At 34.6% G+C, this 14164-nt stretch overlaps 1 long non-coding RNA gene across 2 annotated transcripts in view; it reads right to left on the bottom strand.

Annotated features, from left to right (window-relative positions):
• Nucleotides 1-5983: 5983 nt before the first annotated feature.
• LOC123278314 (uncharacterized) overlaps nt 5984-14164 on the bottom strand; it is a 31674-nt gene continuing 23493 nt past the window's right edge. The window contains exons 6-7 of one of the 2 annotated variants that reach the window (XR_006515657.2): nt 11947-12044; nt 5984-9630 (exon numbers count right to left, since the gene is read on the bottom strand). This is a non-coding gene — a long non-coding RNA (uncharacterized lncRNA). Of the gene's footprint in view, nt 9631-11930; nt 12045-14164 lie in introns of both variants that reach the window. The other variant, XR_011495361.1, reaches the window with a different exon arrangement.

The following is a 14164-nucleotide window of genomic DNA, read 5'->3' as shown; positions in this document are numbered from 1 at the left end:
TGAATCCAGACACAAAACTTACATCCTTTACAAAAATTAACACAAAATAGATCACAGACCTAAATGTAAAATGCAAAACTATAAAACTCCTAGAAGAAAACATAGGAAAAAATCTAAATAACCTTTGGTGTAGTGATACTTTTTAGATACAACACCAAAAGCATGACCCATGAAAGAAGGAATTGATAAGTTGAACTTTATTTAAATTAAAATCCTCTGCTCTGTGAAAGATAATGTCAAGAGAATGGAAAGGTAACCCCTAGACTGGGTGAAAATATTTGCAAAAGTTACATCTGATAAAGGACAGTTAGCCAAAATTTACAAACTTTTAAAACTCAAAAATAGGAAACCAAACAACACAATTAAAAAATGAGACAAAGAACTTAACAGATACCTGATCAAAGAAGATATGCAGATGACAAATAAACATATGACAAGTTGCCACATCATATGTCATCAGAGAAATGCAAAGTGAAACAACATTGAGATACTACAACACATCTCCTAGGAGAGCCAAAATGTGGAACACCGATAACACCAAATGCTGGTAAGGATTTGGAGCTACAGGAACCCTCATTCATTGCTGGTGGGAATGCAAAATGCATTTTAGAAGACAGTTTGGTAGTTCTTTACAAAACTAAGAATACTCTTATGTGATCCAGCAATCATGCTCCTTGATATTTACCCAAAGAAGCTAAACACTTACGTCCACACAAAAACCTGCACACGGATGTTTATAGCAGTTTTATTCATAATTGCCCAAACTTGGAATCAACTACAATGTCCTTCAGTAGCTTAATGGAGAAATAAACTGTGGTACATCCAGACAACGGAATATTATTCAGTGCTAAAAAGAAATGAGCTATGAAGCCATGAAAATACATGAGAGAATCTTAAATTATCACTGTGTTAAAAGAAGCCAATCCAAAAATCCTACAAACTCTATGATTCCAAGTATTTGACATTCTGAAACAGGTAAAAGTACGGAGACAGTAAACGAGCAGTAGTTGACAGGGGCTGGTGGGGGGAGGAATGAATAAGTGGAACACAGAGGATTTTTAGGGCAATGAAAATACTCTATATGGTACCGTAATGATGGATACATGTAATTACACATTTTTCCAAACCCATCAAAAGTACAACAGCAAGAGTGAACTCTATGATAAACTATGAACTTTGAGTGATTATGACGTATCAGTGTAAGCCCATCAATTTTAATAAATGTACCATTTTCTCTGGGGATGTTGATATTTGGGGAGGCTATGCATGTGTGGGGGCAGGGAATATATGCGAAATCTCTGTACCTTCCTCTCTACTTTGCAGTGAACCTAAAACTTCTCTAAGCAAATAATGTCTTTAAATAAAAATTTTTAAAATGAGTGAATTCATGTCAATTATTTCAACTCTTACTTAAGGTCAAAGGGTTCATTCTACTTTTTTTCTTCTTCATATAATCCAGAGAGAAAAATGACCCTATTACTCTTAATAAATTTAATTATTTAATCAAGTCCACTATATGTAATCAACATACCTCTGTGACCGCTCTCCTCCCTATGCAGATTACTCCCTCCCCGCTCATGCTCTGACCCCCTAAGCCACTGTACTCACTTTCTAATACCCCACATCAGGCCCATGAAAAGTCTAATCTCATCCTGCTGGAGCTTGAACTGTTCACTCCAAATTATCAGTCTGTCTGCATGGATGCTCTTCCCACCTTGCTTGAGATCTGACATTTTGGACAAGGTCATCTCCTTACATTGATGCTATATTGAGGCCCTCCTCACCCTGCCTAGGCTTAGACATGACCTTGAGCTGCCCTCAGTCATGGATGCTTCCCCGCACTGCTCTGGCTTTAACATCCTACCTCCATGTGGATGCCCTTCTCCAACTATTCAGGCTATGACACACTACATCCCAGGGCCCCCATGTATGGATGCCTGGCTCCCGACATGTGGCCTTTACCTCCCCATGCTGGACCATTCTCTGGGCGGAAGCTCTCCTCAATCTCTCTTCTGCTTTGATTCCCCATACTAAGTAGGTCTCCACTTGGGATGCCTTATCCATCCTTCTCAAGCTCGCACTTACACTGCATGGAAATCCCTTCCACCCTTCTGGAGTTCTTTTACTACACTCAAAATCACCCCTCCGCATCCTATTTGGGTCTAACTCATCTTGCCAGCCATGGAGATGCTCTTTTCACCCTGCTCGTGTCCTGAAAACTCTGTGTTCTGTGCCACAACATCTTAGTTAGACTTAGAAATGAATACCTGACTTGCTCTGATCCATCTAATGGCTTTAAGACTGAATTATTCAATAATGAAAGGGAAGATAATGGTAAGAGGAAAAGATTCTATTAACTTCATAGGAAAATCTTTTCACGTGTGTTCGTTTCATTGTCTTGGGTAGATTCTCTTGATATTATAATATTTGCCTTTAGGAAATCAAAGTACACTTTCAAATAATCCTATACTACTTCATTAACAAGGTAAGTGTCCCACTCACCTTTATACTCTTGCTGTCATATATTTTAATTCCACATGTTATAAACTTCGTAAGACATTTCTATTATCTTGCTTTAAACCACCAATAATCCTTTAAATAAAATAAAGATGGATAGATACACGATAAAATAAGCTTTTATTTATGCCCACACATTTACTCTTTCTGGTATTCATTCCATCTCGTACCATCTGGTATATTCCCTTAGCCTGGAGAGATTCCTTTAATTTTTCTTATAATGTGGATATGCTGGCAACAAATTATTTCAGCTTTTCATCTGAAAATCTGTTTATTTAATATTTGTAACAACAAATTTTGTAACAACAAAATATTTTTCTTGGATAAATATTTTGGGGTCCGTGTCTTTTTTTTTCTTTGTCATCCATTGTCTTTGCATTTATTCCTAAATTGATTTCTGTTCTTTGTATTTATTTGAAATGGATTTTGCTCATTTTCCTATATCTGTGAGTTGCTATTTTGAACACTTTGGAATCCACAATGTTACAAGGTTTTGAGACTGTCACACTGTGAGAATGTGAGACTTCAAGATAGTAAGGCTGTAAGATCGTAGAACATGATGTTATGGAACAACTGATTGCAAGACGATAAGTATGAGATACTGTCTTACCAGCAGAAGTCAAGATTGTGAATCCCCGATGGTGCCAGACTATGTGAACATATGACCACTTTTCATTTTCCAATCGTCATCCCAACTTCTACTTAAAAGAGAATTACTTGTTGAAGAGAATTAATCATGTGTTCGGGGTTATTTCAGATTACAGCCAACATGCCATCGCAGAGTTGGTCAAAATGTGGCTATTTTTCCAAATGCTGTCTTTCCTGGGCTGTATGGCTCCCATCTCTGCTCTGATCCCAACCTCAGCAACTAGACCCACATATAAAAGTGTCCCCATCCCTTGTTCATCTATGAAAGGCATCTCCCAGTAGAGATTAGTTATTTTAGATTTCTTTGTATCCACAGCTCCTTATTGTGACTTTAAAGAAAAGTATTATTTCTTTTTTCATACTATAACTTCTTCTTGTTTCTGTAAGAGTGAAGGTTATCCAGGGCCTTCTATAACCTAACCATAAGTGGAACTTCTCAAGTCCCACTTTAAAATGTCTTTCTGAGCTGGATTGCCTGATCCTGTGCAAATAGGAGAAATACTAAATAGACTGTCCATTTTCTCTGTTAAAAGAATTTGGTGTTGATACACATATTCTTGCATCCATTATATGGTATCTACCGCACCGTATCATCTATCCCTCAATTTTTGAACTAGCTATCTACTTCTCTATCTTTCTATATCTGTCTGTCATACATAAAGGGCTGGGTCTTATTTTATATTTCAAGTCTCTATTACATAGTACAGGCTCATGAAATAATTATTTTATTTTATTTTTTTTTAAAGATTTTATTTTTTTCCTTTTTCTCCCCAAAGCCTCCCAGTACATAGTTGTATACTCTTCGTGTGGGTCCTTCTAGTTGTGGTATGTGGGACGCTGCCTCAGCGTGGTTTGATGAACGGTGCCATGTCTGCGCCCAGGATTCGAACCAACGAAACACTCGGCCGCCTGCAGCGGAGCGTGCGAACTTAACCACTCGGCCACGGGGCCAGCCCCCAGGCTCATGAAATAATTATTGAATAAGCAGATGAATGTATAAATGAACAAAGAATGTTCTACAAAACCTGTTTATCATGACTCAGTTTAAGTGCCTTAGATACATGCTTGCAAATGGGACATTTTTAAAAACTATACACAATGTTTTATCTTTGATTAAAATGTTAGGAATCATTTTCTGTCTATTACAGAAAAGCTACGATAGAAGATTAAACATTATCAAAGAGAAAAATTTAAGAGTAATTATTGCCTTTGGACACCACGCTATGCTCCTCAGGGTGAGTCATCTGATCTTTTTACTTCAGCAGACTAATTTTTACCCAGAGATTTTGATCAGAACTCAGCAGGAAGTGAACAGCAGTTTCTTTTTCAAAAAAGAAGTTCCTCAATTTAAGATTGCTTTTTACTGATGTCTAATTTTTTTTTTCTGACTGGCTTATGTAATCATTGACACTCTTACTTTGACTTGTCTCTGGTACTTACGTGGTCCCTGCTTTTGAACACATGAGTTCAGACTAATGTATAAGTGGCAGCAGGTTAGTACTGCTCAGATGAGTTAGGGGGTGGATTTGTTAAGAAGAGAACCAGCATATTCTAAGGTAATAATGTCACAATGTTAGTTCTTATGTGGTTCCTCAGACATGAAGAATAAGAAATAACTTTCAGGAAGAAGAGAATGTCAACAGGATGGCTTTCTAGTTCTGGTGAAACTGCTATTGATAATTAAGATTGCCTGCATGTCAGCTCTCCTAAGCCTCCCCCCACCACCTCTATTCACCAATTTGCTTATCCTGTGTCATTTCTGATTAGTGTTGAACGCACAACTATTTTTGCATACAGCTGTTTTGTATCTTTCCGCATCTATTATTATCTTCTGCCAGATTCTTGGTAAATAAAGATCAAGATCTGAGGTAGCATAAGAGAACGGAAGGATGAGGTAAATATTCCAAGTCTAGCTAGGGCAGAGGTCAAGTCCAGCTGAGACAACCAAGGAGCTGATGGGAAAGACCATCAGGTGGCACACACAGTGAGATGGAGCACTGAACAGACCTCCCTAACCTGATCACTGATTCCAGAGTCATGATCCTGCTAGCTTTAGCTCATCTGGTGGATACATGTTAAATGTAAACACAAAGTGTTTGAGGCCTACAGGAAATTTCTGCCTTTGATTAAGACCAGCAGTGGCGCTGCCTGATATTGAACCGTATTCCTAACCCTTAATTCCATTTGCACAGAATTTCTGGGCACTGCTAAAGACAGGAGGTGTGTGGTCAGTAGCTTTCATTTGCTGCATTATTTCCATGTGCAAAGGCCTGGCTTAAAAGCCTTTTTTAAATGCCCAGAGTCCTAGTGCATCGTTATCATAATTTCCAGATGGGCTTTGGAATGTGTCACTAGATGAGCAATAAGATTTAAAAGGTTCTATTAGAGAAAAACATTAGCACCATTAAGTTTGCAAAGGACAAAGCTATGGGTATTATGACAACTCTTTCCTTACACATGCAAAGTTACAAAAAAGGTAGTATCTTCCTAATGAGCTATTTTCCCGTTCTCCAGTGGACTGAGAAGTGGAGAGGCTATTACAACAGAAGAATGGATGAAAATTAACTATGAAAGAAAAGGACTTTCACAGTAAGGACCTTTTTAAGTGAAATGAACTAATACATTTTCCTTCCTTAAGAAAGAGGCTAACATCACGGAAATGTCGAAAGGAACTTTTTCTGTGTTTGATTAGGTGATCACAGGCGATCCTTTTAAATTCCTTAAGTACAATGCTCCCAGTTGTGAAAGAGATAACTAATGAACTGAATGCAGAGAAAAACACAGTCTAATGCAACTAGAAAAGAATACTGCCAGTGCTACATACATCTTAAGGTCCTTTTATTTCTCAAATGACTATGTCCAAAGGACAAAGAATAATGTTTTAAATGTTACATTTGTCTATTAAAAGAGAGGCTTACTTTGTATTTTTCCCTCTAGAAGTTATTTAAATGTTGTACAATATACCCATGGATGATTAAAATGATGCAATATTTTCACAAATGTTATATGTCACTACTTTGAACATCTACCATCATAATAGAAAAATTAACATTTGGCATTATCCAAGATTTTGATATATTTAAATACACCTGTTTTTAATACACAGCATTCACTAGGAAATTGTAAAAATACATATTAGTTATTTCTTTCTAACAATATGAAATTATTTATGTGAAATTACATACCAACAAAAGTAAGATTGTTTTTCAAAAGAGCCGAGAATATAAAAAACCAAAGCGAACATTTTTACAGAAAATTAGAAGTTATAAAAGAAGATAAATAAGGTAGTTAGACAAAATTAAAATCAAGTTTTACTATAAATAGGGCAAATTAGAAAATTTTGCTCTATTGAATGCTATTCTTTCTGCTCTATAACAACAACTCAAGCTTATCAAAGCAGCAATTGTTCGTGAATTCAACATTATGGACCACATGATGTGTTGGGCATTTATGTGCTTATTGTCCTTCTGTGGAATAATAGCCATATTCTAGTTATTTTATTCCAAACTAATAACAAAATAAGCTATAGTATGCAGATGAAGACTTCATACTGCCATGAGAGAGGGTGAAATTAAAGTTTCAGGATTTTCTGATTTGCATATTAATATTTGGCTAGTGGAAATAATAGTATTCTATATAAATTTTTGATCAATTCAATTTATTCACAAGTCTCTTGTTATGCAGGCAGCAGGAGAAGTAGAAAGAGCGTGGATTAGACACCGCTGAAGACCCTGGTGCTTGGTTCCTGGTACAAAACTTACAAAATATCGGATTCAAAGCAGGTCAGTTGATACAGTGAATCTCAATTTTGGGTTGTAAATGAGTAAGATAAAATATTTCCTAGTTACCACACAGGACTATTGGTAGAAATAAATGAAACAATAATGTGAAATCTTTCAAAAACAGTAAAATCATCAATAAGTATATAATGTCATTATTAAATGCCTGCTCTCTACTAGATACTCCTCATTTATGACTCAATAAATATTTGATCAAAGAAAAATTTTAAAAGTCAAGATTAGAATATATTGTGAAAAGTATAAGATATGGAACTGTGATAAAGATAAGAGTAATGAAAACATTAGTGTGGGCTATCAGTTGGCCATTGGAGAAAAAAGTAGAAGAATGTACCACTCGTTTTGTACCACTCATTTAGAAATTAACATCTTATAACGTATAAGTGCATTGAAAACTATACTATAGAAAAACAAATACAACATTTTCAAATCACTAGAAAATTATAATTATCTGTCAAAAATATTTTCCGTACTCTTTTATCAAATTTGTATGTTGGAAATCAAAATGATAGCATTCTAAAATTTTATTTAATAAAATTAATCACAGTGTATTTCATGACAACCGGAGACGCAGGCAAAATACAACTGATATGCTATATTTGCTACAAATGTAAAAATATTTAATCTCAATATTTTCTTTAAAATTTCATATAAACTGATAAGAAAAGGATTTAAATTACAAATATAAATAGACAAGGATAATGAGCAATTTCTATAAACTGTGCTAAATAATTAAAAGTTAACAAGCAAAGATAGAGAAATAGTAATATGAGGGAGGGGGAAGTTCATAAGCAAATTAAAACAAGGGAGGGTAGGATTCATTCAGGAAGACTCAAGTAGTTCTGTGTAAGCATGTAGATTTTAAGGGTGTGTAGTGGTGAGAGTTAACTTTAAAATGTAAGCAGCTACAGTTTCATAAATTATGGTGTTCATACCTTATGTTCTTTCCCTGAAAACAGTGCAGGGATCTGTCTGACAAATGAGAATGAGAATCATGTTTGCAATTTAAAAATATCACCCAGGAAATTTATACCAAACGATAACTTAGGAAAATATAATAACCCAGAAAAATGACTAGCATTAAAAATCAATATTACCTTGAGAGCATTTGCAAATGAGAATAATACAGTTGCAAAACAGCTGAAAGTTATGCAGCTTAGCTACTTGTGAGGGACAGAAGTCAAAGCCCAAAGCACTTCTCGAGGCAGACTCTGTCTCCACCCACTCCTGCTTACGTGTACAGCATACATCTGGGACTCTAAAAGACTGTATCCTAAGGATAAGACTGAATGGACAAGAAGTTTCGAGGCCGGCCCCATGGCACAGCGGTTACATTCTCAACGTTCCTCCTCTTGGAGGCCCAGGGTTCACCCTTTCAGATCCCGCGTGCGGACATGGCACCGCTTGGCAAGCCATTCTGTGGCAGGTGTCCCACATATAAAGTAGAGGAAGATGGGTGTGGATGTTAGCTAAGGGCCAGTCTTCCTCAGCAAAAAAAAGAGGAGGATTGGCAGCAGATGTTAGCTCATGGCTAATCTTCTTAAAAATAAATAAATAAATAAAAGTTCCACGTGGGATTCCAGGCTTGCTTACTCCTTCATGGTCATAGGAACCATGATTCTTGAACTTGGATTAAAGTTATTCTGGTCTTGTAGGATATGCACTCCTGGTAGATACTGGACTTTTGACCAACAGCAAATGTAAATTCTCTTCAGCAGAAGATACATTCATACCAGACTTCAAATTATTTCAATGACTGATTTTTCAAATAAATGGCTGGTGTAAGGTCAAAGATAACAGGGACACAATAGAAAACAAACAGCCATTATTAGCAAAAATCAGCAGAAGGAGTCCTGCTTCCAAGTTAGAATTTTCATACAGAGAATATAAAAGAGCTATGTTTATAATGAATAAAGAAATAAAAGTAAGATTATAAATATCTTCAGGAAATAGGTTACTGTGAAAGATTTTATAGAAAATTAAAATAAGTGTAACTATTTAAAAGAAAAAATATAAGTAAAATTAAGAATTCAATAACTGTGATTAATGGCAGTTTAAACAGAAGTGGGAATTAACTAAATATAATAAAAAATAAAATACTAACAGCTCTGCTCTGACAACATAGCTAATATTCTTAGAAAATAGTAATAGTCTCATTTCATACCTTATTATTAAAGTGTTTGTTTACGTGTGTGTGTTACATATATGAAGTGTGCAATTTATATAGTAGAGTCAAATATCCAAGAGATGTTTCTTCCAAATACATAATACATGTATAGAAACTTAACCAAACTAAAAAACAAATTTGCTGAATTTGTTAAGAGGTCTTTTTCATAATTTCAAACAGATATAAAATGGATATCATAGATTATTCAGAAAGCAAGAAAACCAAGAAAAATACTGCATCTGTATTCAACATTGCCTATTTATTTCTAGAAATATGATAACAAGAATTAAAACACTAGTATTTGTTTCCCTTGTCAAAATGCACAGTTCCATGGTGCTAGAAGTTGTATAAATACAGAGATATAGAATTTAAGAAGTAGATATAGTTTTATCTTATTGATCAAGCTTACAAAGATGAATTTAGACTCCCAGGGTATATCTGAGGATTTTATGGAACTCCAGCGATGAACCATGTTTGTTGCTTATGACATTTGTCTTCTTCCTGCCAAGTATAGGAAGTCTTATGACTGCTATATTCTTGGGTCATTAATGATAATTGTCAAGACTCTCAGAGTTATCATGTCATCTCATATTTGTAAGTTGTTTTCTCATAGTAGAAGGGACATTTACAAGAAATATCATGAATAGATTTTCTCTTCTCATACCTTTCTTCCTCTGGCACAAATGTTTCTAGAAAAACAGGCTTTAAAATCAATGTGTTGGTGTCTTCCCACATATGAAATAAGCCATTTTCCCCATATTTATTTGTAATTCTAGAGTATAATTTGTCTTACACATTATAGACATTTTATAAAAACCTTCCATCTAAGTATTTGTTGATCATCATTTCTCAAAAGACAAAAAAAATAAATATTGAGCTCCTTGAACAAAATGCATTATTAAACATTTCTTTTTAAATGGATTGCCCCCACTGTCTCTGTTCTGTGATCGTACATGTATGCGTATTGGGGACAAAACATCCCAGTACCTTTACCTAAGAATTAAGCTTGAATTTTCTATGGATTCATGAACTAACACAAATTTGACCACTTTAAATAATTTTGAGGGAACTGAATTTTTAGTCTTGCTGTCAAGATTCTAATTATTTAGAACTGTGGCTGATAAACATTCTGGTACTTTCTTACCTGATTTCTAAGAAGAAAATCAGGAAGAGAAAATAAAAAATATCTATTTTTCTGTAGTTTTTTATTTACACAGGATTATCACACTCTGGGAGAACCTGTTCAATTTCTCATGGTTTGTGTGTGTGTACACTGGGAGTGGAGGACAGGCATGGGGTGATTGGATAGGGATAAACTTTGGTTAATAAATATCCTCAGAGTTGGCATTCTTTATCTAACGATGAGATCTCCCCTCTATATAATCTTAAATTGGAAAAAAAATTTACTTTAAAAGAGCAAAGCATGATTGGCAAATTTAACATAGTTAATACACTTGAAACTGACTGACTTGCGACATTTGCACTGAGACAAGGTTACTGTCCCTTGATCAGAAGGCTATGAGCTATATTGCATGGACAGACTACTCCAAGGTAGTGTTAAAAGATTTAGTAGACCTTGACCTGATAATACAGAAAGAGCTGTCAGATTTTAGCTCTCTCTCCAAGAAGAAAATTATTCCTCACTGGCCTGGCCAAAAATATTTATATTCTCTCTTCATACAACTGCAGTATGAGGGAGACCAATCATGCTGGTCCAAAAGAATAATTACATAAGCAGAACCCTCTTGAATGTGGGGTTCAGTGGATGGACAAGGTCTGAAAACACTGTATGACAGTTAAGAGCAGATGGGACACACAGATCAAGTCAGAACTATGATATAAACCACGTTAGCTCAAGAGTACAAAATTACTTATTTTAACATCACTCTTATAATTTTAATGAAGACATGGAAAGTGACATCATAACTTAATCTACCATAGTTCTGCGTAGAAGGGATGTTGAAAGCACTGGCTTTGAAGCCAGACTGCCTGGTTTGCAACTCAGGTCTACCTATGTGGTCTTGTAAAAGTCACTCACCTCTTTGTTCTTTTTACATGTCAATGCAGTCGTGAGAATTAAACCATGTAAAGTGCTTAAAACAAGATTTGACACATTATAAATATAGATTGCTTATTAGCCATATACAGCTAAATTTACTGACTATTACGTTGGTGCTTTTATATGAAATAGTTTATAATATCCTCTCCCAAGCCACAAAGAGTAAGCATGATTACAATGTCTTTTGAAATTAGAATGATGCAAAGAAACTGAGTCATAGAGAGCTCATGTGATTTGCTCAACGCCCATAATCTGAAAGTGACAAAGCTAGGACGTGAACTCAGAGCTTGACTACATTTCTTGTTAACTTTATAACTTTTCCATGCTGTCTGTTATTTTGAGAACTGTAAAGATTAGATAGATAGACAGATAGATAGATAGATGATTGATAGATAGATCGGCCCATAAATATAGATATAGATAGATAAACAGACAGACACGGACAAAACCAAAGTTAGCAGAACAAAGATAAGTAGAAGAAAGCTGAGGAAGGGAACAGTAGTGGGGAATTCACACTAGAGCTGAAACTACCAGTCTGCCTCTTCTCGCTATGGATTTTAAGACCTTATATACAAAAGTATATTTTCACATTGTGAAGAAAATAGTATATTTTCACATTGCTAAAAATTATAGAGTGCTCTTTGTAGCCCTAACTAATAATTTGATTGCCCTTCCTTTATAGTTCAATCATAGTGTGACTTTTTTGCGTTATTTGGCAAAGAGTAACTGGAGGTACACTGACATCACCATTAAATTACTTGTGACAGTGGCTGTAGATGAATACAAACGTCTTTCCCTCAAGGACATGCTTGTAAAAATCCAACACCAAGCAGTAAAGGCTAAGAATCCATCTGGCCTGTAAGAGGAAACATAAAAGATGACTATATTAACATCCTTGGTATTAAAAAATGGTACTAACATTGCAGTTCAGATAAGAATTTTATCCTATAAGGATTCAGAAATTATTAAAGAAAATTGAAGATTTTGTTCCAATTGATTATATGGAGGTCTTATTACACCAATAGACATAAATAAGAATGAAATGTTTCATCTATTTTCCCTATATTGAATACTCTTCTGGAATTTTATATTAGTGAAGAGATTTGCAGGAATAAATGATAAAAAATGATCAAAATAGTACTTAATTTTTATCAAATCATAATGAATAAATGAGCGAAAGAATAAAAGATCTGATGATGACGCATTCATATAACATTCTGAATTTCCTTTCTTGAAATTTGTTATTGTTACCCTAAAAATCTTGAAGAATATATACCATATAAAGCTTACGTTTAGGGGCATTACATGAATATGGTGCGGTTATTCCAAAATTAACCACAGACCTAGTTTTTTTTTAGTATATATGTTTTGTTGTGACTTTTATTGTTTGTTTTATAGGATATCTCAAGTTTATACCTGTTGGGGTGAGACACTAATAATAATTGTAATTACTAATAATCTAATTAATAATAGAGCACAAAAGTGTGCCTATTTAGACAATAAATTACATGGTCACCCTTTTCTATCTATAACCTATCTGTCTATCATCATTGTCATCATCTGTCATCTATGAACCTATTTTATATGTTGCTTGTAGAAACAGACTGGCAATAACTTCTAAAATAGAAAAATCACACACTGCAAATCTCTAAAGACTATCATAAGCATCTCTCTAAAAGAAATTTGTTCTCAAGTTTAACAGGAAAAACATACAAGAATGTTCGAGGAAGCAACTTTTAGAACAGGTAAAACCTGAAAACCACTCAGATAGTCACAAATCAGACAGTAGATGTGTAAAGCATGGTGTATTCTTACCATGCCATATTATATAATACTTAAGAGGAATAAATAATAGCAAACTCATTGTTTAAGGTTTCATCATAGTACATAAGACATCTGTTGTTTAAAATGCTAAAATAATTTAAAGAAAAATATACTTTGTAAGTATAGATGTGGATGCTATAAATTTTTAAGTGAGATAATAAGTAGTATTAGTTTTTAGATAATGGTCTTATCAAAGTTGGGGTGGGGTAAAGATGCATAGAACAGAATGGAGATAGATATATATATACATTTCCCCCACCTCAAGACCTCAGTTTATGGGTGTGGGTGGTTTTATAGGTTCTTTTAACATCATTAAAATAACTAATAAGCAATAAAGCAGATTATGCATGGACTTACAGTGGATGCGGTTTGAATCAAGAATTATGATAAATTCTCTTCTGTGGACAGAGATGCCCCCCCAACATACACGTACACACAGACCACAAACATACACACACATGCACACTCAATGCCAGATAATACTGACCACAAATTCAAAGCAAATATGACTCAATTACACTAAACGTGATTATCATGAGAGTTGTTATGATCAACCATAAAATATTTAAAGGTTTATTTAACAAATTACCCTTATGAATTTCACAATAGATCCAGTCGATGTCTCAAGTTGAGGTTATGAAAATGAAAATTCAAGTTCCGTTTTGGAATTAGATATTCAAAGGATTTGTATATCTCTATAATGTAACTATAATGTTCTCTCTCACAACAAGTTGTATTGGTTAGATTCACAGTAATAAAATCGATAATTTTGCCACTAACAGATTTAATTGGTCTCTTTTAAGTTATATTATTTCTATTCTTTTTAAAGTACGCAGTGAACTTGACAGATGCCCCTTCACTTTTAAAGCATTTGAATATATTTATCTCTCTCAAATAATCAGTTTTCTCTCATAGAAGCAATTAGGTTGCATAGCCCTTCTTCAGCATGCAGTACACAGCTAGCTTCACAAATATGTTTTTTCCTTCATAGCTTAGAGCTCAACAAAATGCAGAAAACCTTTACGTAAGGTACTATGTCCTTTAATGAACAGAAATCACTCTAAACTGTCAAGCATCGAACACATGAATGAGCAGATATCCAATCCAAATATCTGGTATTCAGGCCATTTTTAGTTGAACTTCCAATTATTT

This window comes from Equus asinus, chromosome 18 (assembly GCF_041296235.1).
Source record: "Equus asinus isolate D_3611 breed Donkey chromosome 18, EquAss-T2T_v2, whole genome shotgun sequence".
In the NCBI taxonomy this organism is placed as follows: Eukaryota; Metazoa; Chordata; class Mammalia; order Perissodactyla; family Equidae; genus Equus; species Equus asinus.
Note: the sequence above shows the minus strand (reverse complement) of the source record. Positions and strands in the feature narration are given on the sequence as shown.